The sequence below is a fragment of the Dermacentor albipictus genome, chromosome 1 (genome assembly GCF_038994185.2).
Source record: "Dermacentor albipictus isolate Rhodes 1998 colony chromosome 1, USDA_Dalb.pri_finalv2, whole genome shotgun sequence".
Lineage (NCBI taxonomy): Eukaryota > Metazoa > Arthropoda > Arachnida > Ixodida > Ixodidae > Dermacentor > Dermacentor albipictus.
In genome coordinates this window covers 65,806,944-65,825,431 of record NC_091821.1, presented here as the reverse complement: position 1 = coordinate 65,825,431, position 18,488 = coordinate 65,806,944, and the positions used below count along the sequence as shown (strand labels likewise).

The 18,488-nt window shown below is 51.0% G+C and overlaps 1 protein-coding gene across 1 annotated transcript in view; it reads right to left on the bottom strand.

Moving 5' to 3' along the window:
- Nucleotides 1-17,638, bottom strand: part of LOC139047721 (calpain-9-like) — a 116,077-nt gene extending 98,439 nt beyond the window's left edge. Inside the window, exon 1 of the mRNA XM_070521722.1 lies at nucleotides 17,285-17,638. The gene's annotated coding sequence lies outside the window, so the exon portion shown is untranslated. The remainder of the gene's footprint in view (nucleotides 1-17,284) is intronic.
- Nucleotides 17,639-18,488: the final 850 nt, after the last annotated feature.

Below are 18,488 nucleotides of genomic sequence, written 5' to 3'. Positions count from 1 at the left end.
GTTCATTCCTTCCACCAAGTGAGCATGGAAGTCGTTACCTAACGCAATGGCTACTGCTGATGCTAAGTCATTTCCACAACGACTGTCCCTATTTGCGTCTCTAAATGTATATAAATTCACGTCATTTTATTCAGGTAGCTGCAGTACTTGTATATTGCTCCCTTCGTTGCCTGCCTATTATTTGCATCAGTGTCTATTATTTCTATTTTTTTTTTCTTTCGTGTGTTGCTGCTATATGATGTGTTTACTTAATTATGCCATTCAGAATCTCGAGACTTTCCTCCACGCACAATAGTGCCCTGAGGGCGAATGTAATGATATAAATAAATAAATAAATAAATAAATAAATAAATAAATAAATAAATAAATAAATAAATAAATAAATAAATAAATAAATAAACAGAGGCACACTCGTATAACGTTGATGCAGATGATAATAGCGGCAAACATAGTGGAGCTCGCAGCGGTTGATTGTGGAGAAAATGGAATTTTCCTTCGAAAATAATAAACAAGGAAAACAAACAAACAGGCACACTATAATGACAAGCGTGTCAAAGTAACTGTCGCATATCGGCAGCAGCGGGCTCGACACGCACGCCTTCCGCCCCGACACCGCGCACAACCTTGTAGGTCATGTGGCGAAGCCAAGTTTACTGTTGTGTGACGTCACCGGATGGCGGAACAGCTCTAGCTTTCCGTACTTTCTGGTATTTGAAAAGGGACACCGAAGTTGTTCCGGATTTCATCGTGGATAGAAGAAAGCACAGGGGGAACAAAAACAAGCAAGGACTTGACGAAGGCTGTGGCGGAGGGCGGTCGAGAGGGGGGCGCCGCCTTCTCCCACCCTCTGCGAATCACCGCAGGCCAATTAAAATTCAGCTAAATTATGAGGTTTGACGTCCGGAAACTGGCCCAGTGGGTTGTGAGGGGCGCCGTAGTGGAGGACTGCGGTCTGTACTTATTATGAACACCTGGGGGTCCTTGACGTGCATCCAAAGTACAGCACACGCGAGCGCATGTGAACTCCGCTGCCAATGTGAACTCCGAGCCCGCGACTTCGCGCTCAGTAGACCGCCACAGAGGAAAGTATAGGCAATGGTGTGTCTAACGGATTGATGCTGGTCCTATTCCTATACAAGCATGCGATCGGTGACAACGGAGAGAAAAGAAAGAAGATAACGAAAACGGAAGAAGTTCTCAGAGTGTTCACCCAAGGCTCTTGTAGAAAACAGAGTAGAGGTGCCCTCATGCTTTCTTCCTCTTCTACAACTAGGTTTACGCACACCTGACTACGTCGGGGCGCGTCGGGCCGAAACCTGGTCGTCGGCTTCACGCAAAAATTCGATGGTCGGACCAAGGAAGCGTCGGTCCGCCTTTAAAGGATCTATGTCCGCGTGCTAACGACACCGGATGAGCCTGGCTCAGCCCAACTTTTGACTCGACGCCCCCTCCCCCCCCCCCGCCCTCGCGTCCAGTTCACGTGAACTTCGATGCCACAATCAGCCCTCAAGCCGGTGCACTAACAGAAAGTCTGCATAATTGACCCCATTAGCACAACGGCAGCCATATCCTGCGCTTTCTGTGAGTGCTATAGATAATACCCTACTGTTTCATGAGAGAAAGCCGACGAATTCGTGCACATTCCCGTCTGTTCCATAGTTATTAAACAATAAAAAACGAATTAATCTCAGGGATGCGTAAGCACTTTCAACCGTTGCGATGGCCCAGAGGCAACGTGCGCGCACTTTTGAAGCTGCGATCCTGGCCTCATGAACGCGTGTGCGCACTCACATACGAGGATGTTGTTTTTCTTGCTATATTGTTTTAAACGCGGAAATATAGCTTGTGATTGTGATTGATATGTATCACAATAGCTATGAATGTACTTGTGACGCCCTCAAAAAAACTCTCAGTTGAAAAAAAATCCTTCTGGTGTTAAACTTGCTGATCTTACACGTGTTGACTGACCTGCTTACTGTGTTCAGTGTTCATTGTTAGTTTCTTTTTCCCTTCCCTGTCTGTTTGTACTGCGACTCGTCTTCCGAAAAACGTCTTATCCTGACAGTCATGTTGTGTATAATACTGACAGTTATCTAGTGTCCGATTGTCCTTTAAAGAAAGGAAAGAAATAAACAAAGAATAACTGCTTTTTGTGTAAGCTCCGTAAATCATTTCGCAGAGCTTCGTCGTCGGCATCACAATGGCGCTTTTCAGCTACTTCTGAAGGGAGAATTATGTTGTGGAGATGACGTTCAGAAAATGATGCTGCTGCTGAAGACGCCAGTTTACTATAGACATCATGGGATATGTACTTCCACGGACCCGCGACAAACATTCAAATGTTTGCAAACAAGGCTGTAGCATGACTACACTTGCTTGACATGCGTCCTCGCGTCTCAAGCTTACCGGGGATAAGTGGACGTTGAGACAACAGTTTTCGTCAACCACGTAGTCCACTATATCATATAACGTGGGTGCTTCCCCTCGCAGCAGCATGCTTTTGTTTTTCTATTGGACATTCCGCAAAAGCAAACGGTGCACCCGTGCCCGCCGTGGGCTCCCACGTAAGCGGGGCCTTTCTTCTACGATGACTATAGCACACTCGCCCAACACTTCACCTATGTTGCTGCCGTGTATTCCTGTGTCGTATGCGCTCCTTCTTTTGTCCTTCGTCTTACCGCTGAGCTACGACGAAGGACATGAACATTTGTCACCAGGAATATATTTGTCATTCGCCCGCTGCGCTTATTAATACCATGCTTGCTATCATACTTGATTGACCAGCGCCCATTCTTGCGAACAGCTCTAGCGTATACGAACGTTACCCGAATCAGGCGCCACCACAGAAGGCTTTATTACAGGCTTTATACGACATCCCTGAGCGTTTCTGCCTTGAGGCTCGCGGTGCAGAAACCCTGCTCCAATAAATGAACGTCCACTTCCACCCACGAGTGGAACAAGTTGGCGTTCCCTCTTTTCTTTCTTTTTGTTTTCGACATTTATGAGCCTCGGTGCATTTTTTGGATGCCCATGAAACGCGAGAACAAGCTTTAAAATAACATTGGGCATCGTAATTAGCCAACATAAAAGAGGTAACTCAATTCGTTCAGTAAGTGCAGCGCGCAAGGACGGCTGACAGGCAACGAGTATAATGTGTTATGACAGCACATACACGTTTGTCGCTAGCGAAGGACATTACAACTGGGGACAATTGACTTCTTCATCTATAACTTTATAAGAAGAAAATTAAAAGCTTGATTGCAAAAGCCATGCAGCTGTTAAACTCTCTCCATCCGTGCCATGCATTCCACCTCTGTTGAACTAGCTGCGCCTGACGGCTATGCAGAACGCCAGGACGTCCCGTTCCAAGAATACCGAAGAAAAAAACAATTCGGCAGAGGCACTTAAGATTGCTTACGTGCGGGAATGCGAAATCATTATAGTCACTTCGGTGAAACGTTTCTTTCTGCGCGTTACTTGTCCGCGCAAGCTCTCGCCTGCGTTTTAACTGCGCCTTGGTATATAGGGCCAATAGAAACGCGCTAAAGCGTCTCAACGCGCTCGCTTGGCCGCGAGGAGTTCATAACTCGAAGGTCTGCTCAGCAGCGTTCAATTGGACATTAATGCTTTTCATTTTTTTACACTCATGACGTGGCGCCACCTCCTCCCCATTGGCTGCGCCGTCATGTGCCCAATGACACATGCACCAGGCCACACCTTTTGTCAGCGTCTGCGACGTGACGCGTGCAATGATACACACCTTTGTTTGGACAGAACCGTGGAGCTGCCGTGGTGTCTGGGAAGCATGCTCGTCTCGCACCCCGGAAGCCCGGGTTCGGTTATTGCCCAGACCTTAATTTACTAAATTTTCTTTTCAAAACCATTGATTTGCTTTGTTGACAGGAATCTCCCTGATAAATTTGACGTCAATCCGATCACTTTTTTGCGTGTTGTTACTCTTTACGCCGACGTCCATTTTTGGTGACGTCTTTCGGTCACGCGGACTACACCGACGGATTTTCGAGTTAATAAAAGGAAGACCAACGACACCTCGGGCTCTGTGCACAAAGCTGCTCAGGTGCTCGTCGCGCGCGCAGCAAAACGGCCCTTCGCGGCCGTGTTGCTCGTCCTGGTGCACGTTTTGTCTGAAGGCATCGCGCGCAGCTCTGGCCCCATTTGTCGGCCAGGCGCGCTGCGCCGCGGCCCGGGCCCGCGCGCGCTTCGTCGCCGGATGGGAGGGCGCGACGGAGGAGGGCGCACGCGGAAGTGGGCCATTAGCGACTTCGCCCCCGCTCAGCGGCAACAGCAGCAGCGCGTCGGCCACACGAAGAGCGAAATCCGGTCGATCTTTCGCCCCCCCCTCCCCCCTGCGCAGGCCTGAGACACCCCCCTCCCTACCTCCGATGCAGTTCGCAGCGGGCCGGTCAATGACAGCGGTGCGTTCAGCAGCAGGCGGCCGGCCCGAGACATTCGGCGGCTCCCCCGAAAGAACAATGGGTCGTTCATTAGAACGCCCCCGAGACGGGGGCGAACCCTGCGCGCGAGAAAGTGTTGTGGCGTAACTCCGATGGACAGGACTGGACGTCCATTATCATCCCTTCGCGGGCTCTTCCAGGCGAGGGTGGCGGTGAGGCGACAGCTGCCAGACCGCGCTAACAGCGAACGAGGCGGAGGCGATAGAGAGAGCGCCGACAACGAGATGGGATGACGGACGTCATCCCTCCGGGCGAATGGACTGTGAGCCCACTGTCGCCTTGCAGTCATTCACTCTGTCGGGGTTCACCACTTGGTCCGCAGCCGATGCTCGACCAGTCGGCGCAGTTGGGCTCTCCTTGACGTTCTTCATTGTTGTGCCAGTAGCTGTAGCCGCAGTTTGGAGCATCTTGTATTTTTGAAGGAAGATAGGCCCGTGTTTTTTCAGGCTTAGTACTAATGTCTTGGTACTAATGTTAATCAAGTTTGTTCGATTTCATTTTTCTTACGGCCCAAATCAAAACGCAAGCAAAAAAAAAACAAGGCGTCAGGACGACTGTCAGGTATCTACTCGCGTCGGACGCCCCCCATCAGTGCCCCTTGCCGTCCCTCGCAATCCCACTACCCGTGACAGGAACGCGTTCTCGTTAAATGCGAGCGTGTGAGTTGCGACTCGCAACCGCCGGCAGCATTCAGCGCGCCCTTATGACTGCATGTATACGCCGATATTTTATTATGCATAAATCCAGGTGGGCAGATGTTAGGGATTCACTGGCCTCTGTGTGACACCTCACGTGGAGTGGCCTCTACCGACAAGACAGGTTTATGGGGCTGCACGCAAAGCCCTACACTCGGTCGCATAGAGCTGTCAAGTTGTGTTGAATGCCATCGCAATGGCACCTGGTGCTAGAACCACCTGCCCTTCGTTCCTCTTTTTGTTTCCGGACTACTGTGACAACCGCGCACGGTAACGATCGCATAATTTTTTTGCACACCGTGCCCTGGGCTTATTGGGCAGATCTAACCGTTATCTCGAACGTACAGCACAGCAGCGCGCTAAGCCCAACGCGCTCAAGCGTTTGTGTCCGCTCCCGCTAAAACACATAACAATCACAAGGTGGGACGTATGCCAAAACAGTGACTCTGAGAAAGTTAGTGAAGAATCATGTCGAAAATTCAGCGCGGAAGCATAGAAAGACGTAAGGAAGATGACGATTAGATACGAGCACTGAGGTCTATTTCGGAAGCAAGCACAGTATCGGAAAAAAGTATGCAAAAAATCACTCCAAATGTACAACGCGTCTACATGTCACCGGATCAAAAATGAGTCGACGTAACATATCATAAATGGCGAAACGCATGAGTTATCTCGCGTCAAAAATGAATAAATAAATAAATAAATAGATAGATAAATTTGGGTGTTTTACGGGCCAGAACCACAATGTGGTTATTGGGTACTCCGTAGAGATACGACTCCGGATAAATTTTACCCATCTGGGATTCTTTAACGGGCACCCGATGCACCGTTCACGGGTGTTTTTGCATGTCACCCCTATCGCAATGCGGTCGGCACGGCCAAGGATTCGATCCCGCGCCCTCGGGCTTCGTAGTGCAATCATCCGCCATAGCCACTATATGCCACAAGGGGGGTGGGGGGGGGGGGGGGGTCATCTCGCCTCAAAATCTCGGAAAAGCACATCGATACTGTTCCGACACGCGGAGGGACGAATTGACGAGGGCACACAGTGAGGTCTATATTATACTGCAGATAAAAAGAAAAGGAGAACCCCGCCGCTGCGTCTCACTGGCTATGCGTTGCAGCACGAGCTCGTGTGTTCAATCTGGCTTCGGCGGCCGCATCTTCATCGGGGGGGAATGCAAGAGAGGCTGTGTACCACACATTGGGTGCATGCGTTCAGGAACCCTAGTTGTTCAAAATTAATTTGGAGTCCCGCACTCCGGCGTCTCAAATGATCCCTCGTGTCTAGTTTCGGAACGTTAAACCGCATACTTCAATTAATTAAGGGGGCAAGGTGTGTTAGCCCGCCCTCCGTACCGCCTCATAAAAAAGAGCGCTGTCTTACATTCTAATGCATGCGGGATGACGCCCATGGCGCTTCGCCGTTTCTAATAACGATTTTCAATTCCTTTTAGAACTGTTGACAGGCGTGGTAGGTTTCGCTACTGTATTCTACACATACGCGCTTGCGCATTTTTCTCCGGTGTTATTAACCTCTGTTTCTGACATAAACATCCGTTAGTTGACAATCAGCAAACGTACTGGGGTCTGCTTTCTTACGTCTTTGCCTGATTCTGTGCTGAAGTTTCGACATGAAGTTATATACTCGCAGAATAAAATGACTGACATACAGGCGTGACAAAAGTATCAATGTGCTCACGAGATAACGGCTTGAAAGATACGTATACGCTTAGGTGAGCTGGGATCGAAAACAAAGCGCCACATAACACTGAAATCTAGCTGTGCTGGTGCGTTTGACCTAAACTGAAATTACCGAAACTGACGTGCTCGCGTAGACAAGTATGACGTACTGGTATACAGTGGCTCGTGATCGAGGAAATGATAGCGCTCAGTGAGATTGCAGCACTGCGTTCCGTTTGCCGTTTACCACGAGGTGTTGTCTGACATACATACATACATACATACATACATACATACATACATACATACATACATACATACATACATACATACATACATACATACATACATACATACATACATACATACATACATACATATTACATACATACATACATACATACATACATACATACATACATACATACATACATACATACATACATACATACATACATACATACATACATACATACATACATACATACATACATACATACATACATACATACATACCAGATGCCTTCGTGAAGTATATTTATATTTTTTTTTCAGAGTTTAACAGCGATAAAACGCAGCGCAGGTAGCAGCTGTCTGTCCCATTCGTTTCGCGGCCGTCGTGATGATCCAGCGTTCACACGCGAGGAGATGTCAGACAGGGCCGAGTGAGAGGGATGGAGAGGGGGAGTACAGCCATAACAACCAGAGCACGAACTTGTCCGCGCGAATGTTCCAGCCACGAGAAATAGCGGGAAAAAAAGTGCATAACGGGAAGTTGCGGCGCAGTATAGTTTCCGCGTTTTTGAACGACTTGGGATGATGTCGGTTGAGGTATAGTGGGAGGGAGGAGGGGGGGTTGCGACGAAGGCGTTTCCAAGGTCAGCCGCTAATGGCAGCGGCTGTATACACGCCTTCCTGCTCGCATCACTTGGTCGTCCACGGTTGGAAACTTCAACACGCGCCTTCCACTCGCTCGACGAGCTTCATGGACCGCGGAAGAGGTCAAGTTTTTCTGAAAGTGCTCCGCTGCCGCCATGCATGCTTTCACTGCAGCACGCGAGGGGCACACGCACACACACACACGCGCTCCTCTCTTCCTTCTTCACAGTCGAGAAAAAGAAGAGCAAGAGACTGGGGGGAGGGGGAGGAGCGGGGATAGGTGAGTGCTAGCGAGCATCCGAAGTGGCGTAACGATGCGGCGGAAACCGGCGACGGCGAGAGAGAACGGTCACCTCGCAAGAGTTGCGCGGCGGTGCAAATGTAAGCAGCCGAGGCGAAGCGCGCGCGAAGAGCGTGGCACGGAAGAGATGCGCGCGCGCGCGATCCTTTTTATCCGCTCGCGGAAAGGGCTTTAATTGCCCCAGAGGAAGAAGAGCGGGGTCGGGCCGATTGGCGCAGCTTCCTGCTCGTCAACTTTTTTTTGCCGCGCAAACAGCTGCCGTCGGCCGCGCGGACACCCGAGGCACGCGCCGCGCTATCTTCAGACCACCACCCTCTCCCCGCGAGCCATATAAAGTATGTGTTTCTCTATTCTACACCCCCTCCCTCTCCTCTGCTACCTGCATATCCAGCTTTGATGCATCGGCGAGTAACTGAAGGAGAGTCGGTCTTTTCGTATCTGTATCGAGCTGCCAATTAGACGCGCTGCCCCTGTCACGCAACCGAATTCGCTGTCGCTGCCTCGCTCTCGAGCCGCTGGGCGAGCCTGCCTGCATGTAGCGCTCTGAGCGTCTTCGCGGTACGTAGTGGAGATCTTTGAGCTGGAGTTTGAGCAAGAAAGACAAGCGGGACTATCATTTGTTATTCTACTTTAATTATTTGGCGAGGCAGAAAGCGAGAATAACGTACTGTCCGTTCTTCCCCATTCATGCAGCTCATTTCCGCCTGATCAACGAATTTGTCTTTATTTTTTTCCCGCAACAAGAATGTGTACCGATACAGCGTGGCGATTCCTCTCACTCGATTCTTTCCACCGCTCAAGACTAGGTGGTCCCGGGGATAATGTGGGCGGAGCGCTGCTCGGACCACTGACGATGCGCGAAAGGAAAATAATTTCTATAGAATCGCTACATTGTGCCGACCCTGGGGCCATATTTTACAATGACCCAGATAATTTTGCCTTCGTTTGGCTTTTCTGCCGTTGCCTCGGACGCCACCGCGTCTTCATTATCGCCGAGGCATAACGGATGACATAACGCCGAGAATGAAAAATCAAACGGAATATTACAAAATGACGCCCCATGGTTGCGTAGCAGCATTAATGTTATTGCGGAGTGTTGAAACGCGCACTCTGGAAATTTGTGACCTGCAATTAAGGCTGAAATTAGGGTAAATTGCTTGAACTATTTAGCATGTATGAGCGTTTGTACCATACGTTCATTTTCTTCGTGTCGCGTCCTGTATCCCACTGCAGTAATATGAAGTTCACCTTGCGACACTTTCGTTTTCTTCACTAACTGCAACACGAACAGTGTGAGTTTGGACGACTGCTCTCTTTTCGCAAAAGAAAAAAATTGATCTACACTTGATAAAGATGATGATTTATTGGCATCCCATTCGAAACGGGGCGGTGACAAATAGTCATTAGCCTGCTTGAGTTACTCGGGTATGCTATACATGCTTTTAACTATGGCATTTTGTATAAATGTCCTTAATGTTTTCTCTCTCTCTCTCTGAGATGCTGTAGCATTTGCTTTGTGCGTGCCCAGCTTTCTCGTCCGCGCGCGCGACCCTCGCGCAAGTCTACCGTGAGCAAAACCTGTCCTGTGCAACGGTCGACGATCTTCTGCACCCTTCGGGCTGCATCTCGAGGCCGAAGCTCCTCTTCCGCGCGATCCTGGCCTTCGCCGAGAACGTCGCCTTCCTGATCGGCTCTAACCCCGCCTCCGGCGTTTCGGCCGCTGCTGCTGCTTCTCTCCCTCTCTCACCTCTCGTTTCACTCCCATTCCCCCACGTGCAGTGCGGTTGAGGTGTCCTCTCCAGAGAGACAGTTACTGCACTGCACTTCGCCCTATATTTTCACGTCCGTTAAGAATCTCTCCTCAAAGCTTCTCTAGCTGCCATGTACCGATCCATATATGCCTGTAACGGATCCGGTCGTATCAATTTCTTCCCTGCTCTTTTCCGCGAATACTACAAACGTATCTTGCTTGTCTCGACTGCTGACCGGTTGATGCTGCCGTCCGCTTTAAATCCAAGCGCTTCTGGAACGACGTGCACTCCCCCTAGCGGAAGCTCCTATACATCGGTCAGAGACGTAGCAAAGTAACTTACGATTACTCACCGTTGCACTCGAGTGAGTTCGAAATTTATTGGTTTCGTAAACCGTTAAACTTTGGTTCGCAAGCGACCTGCGCACAGTGTCCGTGCAGCCTGATACCCGCGTCGTTTGATACCGGCATTACGGGCAAAAGAACTCGCGTTAACTGACCATTGAGAGTGCGGCAGCGTGTGTGGCGTCCAATTGACGTATCTTCGAAGTGGGCTAACGTGCTGCCTGTGGATCGACATAGGAACTAGTCGATAATGGATCGTAGTCGAACAGTAGTAGTCTTTGATCTATCCTGCTCATATTCTGTCCTGTTAAAGTGTGCCAGATGAGTATGTCGATACAAATAACGTGACAAGCAGCAGTCAAGTGGAGGTGCTGCGAGAGTCAGAGTTCTAGACTTCAGCGTGGACATGTTCAACGAGAATGAATGACGGAAAACGCACACGCAAAGAATGATTGCGCTGTGACGAGATGCTCATTTCCCTTGGGCTGCCGCATCGGAGCGTGAAGCGCAAACGTTTGCCAATCTTTCCTGCGGATGTTTGCATGCGCATAACGACCGGCGATGCCGAGGGAGTCCACTCCCCGGAGCCAACGAGGGCGACACTCTTGAGCGAGCAGCGTCTACGAAGCTTCCTCCTCTGTCTCGGGCTGCATGCTGGGACTCCGCGGCACTTAGTTGCCTGCAAGTGGGGACGGGAAGGTCTCATCTCCGTTGTTCTGGTGAATCGCGGCATCCCCGCAACAATGGGTGCTCCTTTCGAAAGCCCAGAGACAACAAACCCGTTCCAGGGCACACGCACACACAAACACATGGCCGCCGCCGGTCCGTTTATTTCTGCGGAAGAAGAAGGGCGACCGCCGTCGATTGCGAAAACGGCGCGCAAGGGTTTCGCAGTGACGACGACGGCGGCCGGCGGTGTCAACAGTGCGCGAGAAGTGTGCCACGCGGGTGGCCCAACGCAACCTAAACATCGCTTCCTGCCCTCCTTCCGCGCACGCGCGTTTAGCCTCCTCTCTCTCGTAGAGACGCGCACCTTCAGTGTTTTTTGTGCAATCGCTGCATGCTCGACGCCTGCCGCGCACAGCAAGGCGACACAGTGGCGCATCTGTTTTGCGAGCAAACCGCCTTCCCCGCGTCAAGAACACAATAAAAAAAAAAGCGTACGCGATTTTTTTTTTCTTTCCCGTTTGCCAGCCGACAACGATGTCTCAAGCTACATTGTCATCTCACGCTCCGAGTCGCAACCTACCACCGTGCTGTCTTTTCTTCTGCGCCACCGAGCGATTTCTGGCTTGTCGCGCCTTTCACCGCGGCCTCCCGTGTTGACGCACGGGCCAAAACGTTGTACACACGCCGAGCGGCCCCCATCGTGACTGTCACGGCCTCTCAAATACATACATTTCGTGAGTGATGCAATGAGACAAGTCAAAAGGGAGAATGTGTATCCGGCAGATTACGGCTATTACCTGCCGTGTCCACTTTCGGTGGCTCCACCCGGTTGCGTCAGTCTCACGATTTGCCCACTCGTCTCCCCCCCCCCCTTTTTTTTTATTTTGTATGCTGCTCGCGAAAACGTCTCAAGTAGGAAGAGAAAGAACAACGCTGCCTGCTCTGCGTCGGCGTCCAGGCTGAAATCTGCCGCGGAGTGTAGAGCAGGAATTCGAGAAGAAATAATTATGGCCGCCTCGGCGGCCGCCCTTGCGGCAGCTCTGACTATAACGGGCGAAGATTTCGGTGAACATTCCCGGGCACGAGACAGATACAATATCCAACGCCTTATCTCATAACAGCTTCCCGTATGCGTTTGGCTTCCTCACTTGATTTCCCATGCCTTTGCCTTGTGTTGTAGCCGTTCTACGAGTAAAATGGTGAAAATAGTTTTGGTCGCGAACTCCAAAGTCTAGAGTTTAGCAAGGGCAGAATTTCTGGGTTCCAGAAGAAACAAGCTGGATTCCAGAGCTCGTACTCCTGGAAGTCGTTTCAGAGTTCAGTGCCCTATTATACTGACTTTTACTTTCCAGGTAAAATTTCTTCCGAACAGATTTACAACAAAGTGATGCCATCAGAGACATGATTCATCGCAGACCAAAAAGAAAAGAAGAAAAGAAAAGGGTATTCTCAGCTTAGTTGCGCTTCTGCTTTTCACTTTCGCATTTCTCCGCGCACAAATAACTAATTATCCATGCTGCAGAAAAAAAAGGAGAAAAATGAAGGCAGTATATGCTGAGCGGAGAAGTAAAGTCATGAGTATTAATTACTTTCACCTGCATGACCGTTGCGCTGCTAAGCGCGAGGTTATGGAAGAACTCTAGTGTGCCGTGCATTGTGTGCACGTCAAAGAATCCCAGGTAGTCAAAATTCATCTGGAGTCCCCCACTACGGCGTGCCTCATAATCGGATAATCGTTTTGGCACGTAAAACGCCAGAATTTAATTTTTAAATATTTTCCGCTGGTTTTAACCTAGTGGTCTCTCTCCACCTTGAAGTGATCACGTACTCGCGTCAGCGATTGGTCTACGCGGCCACGCCTAGTGATCACTTAGTGTCGATTACGCTGCGTTTTGCGCTGTGTTTGCAGCTACGCTTTTCTCGAACGAGAAGCCCCGCATCATTTCTTGCGCGGAAACAACTAGCGACGCGCTTAAGTTCGCAACCAGCCACGCGCCCCGACGATCTATCGTCTTCCTCCGTCTCCTCGAGGGGAACGCGCGTGCCACTCATCGAGAAAAAGTAAGTCGGCCCGCACGCACGTATTCGGCCAGAAAAGCGAGGCCGAACTTCCTCCTCCATCGCCCGCTAGGCTCATAGGTCGTCTTCTTCGTACATCTGCGTTACCTGCGTCAGCTCTGCAGCATTTGCATACGAGCAGCGCCGTTTCCTTCCCGAGCTGTGCTGCCGCCCCCCGTCCCCCTTCTTCCAAATTTCGGCCCTTCTCTGGCGCTTCTCCGAAGTAGCACGAAGCGAAGGATTCCTGCTTCTTATTTTTCTCGTGCCACCGCGCAAGCAGTCCTGCCCCTTCCAACCTCCCTTGTCATTCCATCGGGCGATCGCCGCGTGAACTCTGGAGGTTGTTGCGGGCGCGGGGTTGACTGCCGCCGCGCGCCCCTCGGGGGCGCGAGCTCGCGGGAGCGACCGCGCTCCACGCCGAGGTCAAGCCGAGCACGCCGGGTCCTCCTGCTCAGGGCGCTGCTGAGGCGCTCCCTCTTTGGTCACCCGTTAACACAGTTTTCTTACGCGCGCGCGATGGGGGCCCGGTTCTGGCTGCGCGGGAAGGTCCCGGCGGAGCGCGTAGTAGTGACCCGCCATGCGAGCGGGTCAACGACGGCTGACCTTGCTGCGGCGGCCCCAGCGCGCGCGCTTTGACGCCCGGACAAGGGGAGCGCCGTGTTCGGCGTCTTTCGCGGACGTGACCGCGAAAACGGGGCCGCGCGTCCGAAGAAGAGCACCGCGCGGGGGGGCTCTCCCCTCTCGTCTTGTCACGCGCGCCGTTCAATACCGTGCCCGGCTGCCGTGCTCATTTGCGTGTCGCCATTGTGGCCGCGTGTGCACCAACACACGCCGTTTCCGGACCTCGCCCCCTTCCCCTAAAGCGTGCGGCCACAACAAAGACGGGCCTCTTAATTCCCTCTCTTTCTTCCTCTTCCGGAGTTGTTGTTACGCGCGCGGTAATTGTAGTAAGTAGTTGCGTAACGGTGCGGAGTTTTCGGGCACCGCTTCCCCCTTCTGCACTCGTCCAGGTGCTCTCATGCCCCAGACATTTTTAATTACAAAATCGTACCGAGCGTTCCAGCCAAAGGTCAGCCATCGCTTACGCTTATTACGCAAGGCGCCCTGTGGTCTGGGAGGATAAGCGTTTGTGGTGTGCAAACCGTACGACTGATAGATATAGCCGGAATTAAGAAACGGACCGTAATGGGGGGTTGGGGTTTAAGGAATCTTTATCCTCACTCCCCGCTCGCACTCTGGCTTTTGTTTTGTTACAGTCAGACTGCTGACGAATACAGGGATACAAACGTATGTCAGACAATTATTGCTTTGAAAGTTTCCTGTAGTAAATACGAGATACTGCTCTCACTTGATTCGCTCTCTCGCGTATTCATTTTCCCGAGAATAAACTGAGGCGAGTGGACCCCCTTCGCTTTCCGATGATCAGCATTAAAGGCCAATGGCTGCTGATCTTTCAGTGCCTTCCTAAACCGAGAACGGCTAACTGAAGAAAGCTGTCGTAAATACCCTATGTGACGTATACCTGATGTGACGTCTAGTCCAATATACGTAGGGGGAAAATGTTGCCATCACAACAATGCGCGATGTGCGGTCTTGCGTGCGAAGTTCATTGATATTCCAGTTGCCCCGTAGAGCCACAAAATTTCTTGTGGGCCTGAAGGCGGCCCTGGAAATTTGCCCACATTGTCAGAATTCTGTAGCATATAATTCCAGGACACGCACTAAGCAAGGCAAAATGTATACCAGTGTCCGGTCCAAGTGAGCGGAAACACATGAGGGCCACAGCTTCCGGATAGGCGTGCAGTTGTCTTATGTTATAATTCCGAATAGGCTTGTAGTCAACGTGCGCTACCGAAGGATACACAACTTTTTCCTCGTTAGAGAGAGTGAAATCAATGCAGGGCAGAGTTAAGGTCCTACGCCCGTATTCACAAAAATCTCTTAAGCTATAATCGTTCTTAAAAGCAATTTCTAACTAATCGTGATCATGGACATATTTTCGGAGGGGGCCAGCTAATGCCAAAGAACACTTACGAACGAAAAGCTTTGTGATTTCGACTCTTTGTCTTCTTTGCCCGAGGGGTTAACTCTGAGACGTTCTCCACATGCACGCGATGCAGCACAGTCGTGCAACGTCCCCGTAAGTGTTGCTGTTTTATTTTCAACGCGTACACAATATAAGGGCATCCCTGTATGTTTCAACAGCAGCACTGATTTTACGAACGAGGTCTGCCGAAGTCGCCTGACGATGTATCACTTCTCAGTAGTTACAGTCAATAGTTATGCAAAGTATCCAAGTACTGCGGCATCAGAAGGACGCGGTAACCACTAAACGACGCAAAAAAACAAACAGCGTGGCAACTTCTTAGTGGTTTCTAGCCATTTCGTTGCCTTCCGTGGTGACAAAAGTGGCAACAGCGAACTCATCTGCGCATTTTCTTTAGTGTCTGTGAATTTTCTCTTGACTCTTGGGAACGTCCATGGTCGAGAAAAAAATGAACATAGCTATTACGTACATATGTTTATCTGCGACATCTGAAATTCGTGCAGGAGAAGGAAACCCGAGGACAAGAAAAAAGTTGAGCTAAATTGTTCAAGATTTGGTCTCAGAAATACCGCAAGCATAGATTTCCAGAACCGCGTGGCTGCTTGTTGCGAGATGTGTACAGTGGGTTATTGTACCTTGCGCCGCGAATTCGGCAAGTTTGCAAACTTTCTTTTGTTCTCACTCGGATTACTAGAACTTGTCTTGGAGGCTCTCTTCGTGTGCCGGCTTGTGTGGCGCTGACTTCACGTTCTACTTACAGTTCGCCTTATTTTAGACCTATTCGCGAAAAAATGTTCATAAACGTACTGCGTATTTCAAAGTAGTTTCTGTTGCACACATTATCCACCCTTCGAGTAATGGTGTCCTAATTAAACGCATGACTTAAGTATAAACCCCATGCAAGCGATCTTGCGCGCGACAGCGACATGCGACGCGATGGAGATGGCTGTCGCGTTCGCTCGTCGCCTACAAGTCGTACCCCATGCGAGCGACGACTTCGAGTGACGTAGCCCCAGTGTTGCCGGTATGAGGGCAGCAATATAGGCGCCGAAACTAGCGTGACGCATGCTTTATTAACTTAAGTTGATGTTTTACTGTAAAAACCAACAAAAAATATTTCTGACAGCCTTTAACCTTTAAAGCTAAACCCCATGAGCGCGATTTTGTGCGCGACAGCGACGAGCGACGGCTTCGAGCGACGGATCGGGCCGTCGCGTGAACAGATCGCTCGGTCTTGTCGCGTGATCGCTCGGTTCTGCAAATCTAGAATTCGTCGCTCGTCGCCCGGAAGTGCTATGAGCGACTAGCCAATAGCGCGAAGCCGGAACTGGATGTACATAACTCAAGTACTTCCGATTGTCGCAGGGAACGAGCAAACGATTGAATTTTTATACGTGCAAGGATAAGAACCTACTGCAAGACTTTCAGAAATATTTTATGCTGCTTTTTACAGTAAAACACATCAACTTAAGGTAATAAAGCACGCGTCACGCTAGTTTCGGCGCCTATATTGCTGCCCTCATACCGGCAACACTGGGGAGACGTCGCTCGAAGTCATCGCTCGCATGGGGTGCAACTTGTAGGCGACGAGCGAACGCGACAGGCATCTCCATCGCGTCGCTTGTCGCTGTCGCGTGCAAGATCGCTTGCATGGGGTTTATACTTTAAACAGAAAAATACAGACTTTGAAATGACTGCGTTTGTGAAGGCACATTTAGAGCCCTATCCAGAAAATTAGTTCCAGTTGCATTTACTATCATCGGAAGGCAACAAAAAGCAAAACTTTCAGGAGCAAGCATGATGCGTGTTAATTTCTACGATAATGCTAGAAAGGCCTGGCGAAACCGCGCAGTCCGCAGAAGTCTTCATGCAAACACGCGATATTCGACAAATTACGGCTATCCGTCCAAACATTGCTGCAACGCATCGCGGGCAAATGCCACACGCCTACATCATATCTCAACGAATCTTTGTTCAGTAGAACTCGTCACTTCAAGACGGTCCCGATGTCTCGCCAGGACAGACTGCTTCCGCGATGGAGCATTTCAATCACACCATTACGGTACGGCTACTGAAGCTAATCCGTCCTTACAATCTTCGTATAGATATGTCGGCACCCTTTCCAAGGGAACATCCTCGCAAACCGCGCGCTCAGGAGAGCGTTCACAAGGCACGTGCGACAATGCTTCGGAGTCCGAGGCAGCTCGGAACGCCGACGAAATGGGCCAGGATCCGTTTACGAGTGCTACACGACATGGTGACAGGACAACCCCTGACCGAGGCGTCGTCAGGAGTAGTTGTGTCAGCACGGTGCTCGCGAGCACGCCCGGGGATCGCCGCACTGCATCATACCGCACATGGCCCGCGGAATCGGCGACTCACCAGTGCGCATGGCCTCGACGTCCGTCGATAGCAGCAGCTCGTCGGCGCGCAGTTTTCTCCACTGGCGACAGGACGATGCGGGATCCTTTCGCCGCGACAACGGGGAAGGGGCACCGGCAGTCCTGCTGCCGGCCGGCTTCCTGGTCTCGAAGCGACAGCCCGCAGGTCACGCGGGCGGCCGCCGCGGTCGGCAGCCGTCGTCGTCCCGCGCGGAAGCTGTCACAACACGGCAGAGCAAACGGGCGAGTTCGAGACGGCGCGAGCACGCGGAGCTCACTGGCACTTCTCTCGGGCGGACGCAAATCATCGAGCGGCGCAGGTGCCGAGGGCAGCGGCGAGGAGGGCAGGACTCCTCGGAAGGAAGGGAACCGAAACTAGCCGGGCAACCCTTCTTCCCCCCCCCCCCCCCACCGCCTGTTTCTTTCTTCCTCTCGGAGGCGAGCGCGATTGCGGGGCGCGCATACAAACACACGCAAACTTTGCGAGCGTGCAACAGTTGCGAAGTGCCAGGTCGCGTAACGCAAACAGCGAGCGACCGGCAACACCGATGGTGGGTGACGTCGCATGTAAATGCGGGCTCCGAGATCCCCGAGCGTCTGACTGCGACAGCGGTCGCCGCCTCTTGAAGATGGCGGGCTCTTCTTACGAGGCGACTAGCGCGCGACCCATTGCGGAGCCTGGTGCGCGTATGTAGCTACTTGGCCCATCACATGAGATTTCGCTCACGTCGTGAGGAGGAGCCGCGTCACTCGGGGAGCACTGCGAAACAGCGCTTTGGTGGGGCTGTGAAGAAGCAAAAAAACAAAAAAGAAAGAAAAATGGCGCTCTCTGTTTTTTGGTCACCATCGTGCAGCTATTTCCCAGAATTCCTTTGCGATTCCGCCCAGCAGCAGCCTATTGCCTGTCATTGCAACCGTAAACGCTGCTTTCTGAATGCTGGTACTCACGAGCACCTCAGACTTGAGTGTCACAAGCAAGCTAAATACGAGGGAAAGACATAGTGAACGGATATCGAAGCGTTTTGCTTTCAACAGCCACACGTATTTTAACGCACTCCATTTATTGCAGATACCCAAAGAATTTCAAAAAAGATCGTAAACTGGGAACCATTCTCAGGGTCACGCGTGCTCAGTGACAAAAGAGAAGTGATCGTTCCACATTTTTTTTTCTTTCAAGGTACACAAAGAGATGTTTTTCACTATCA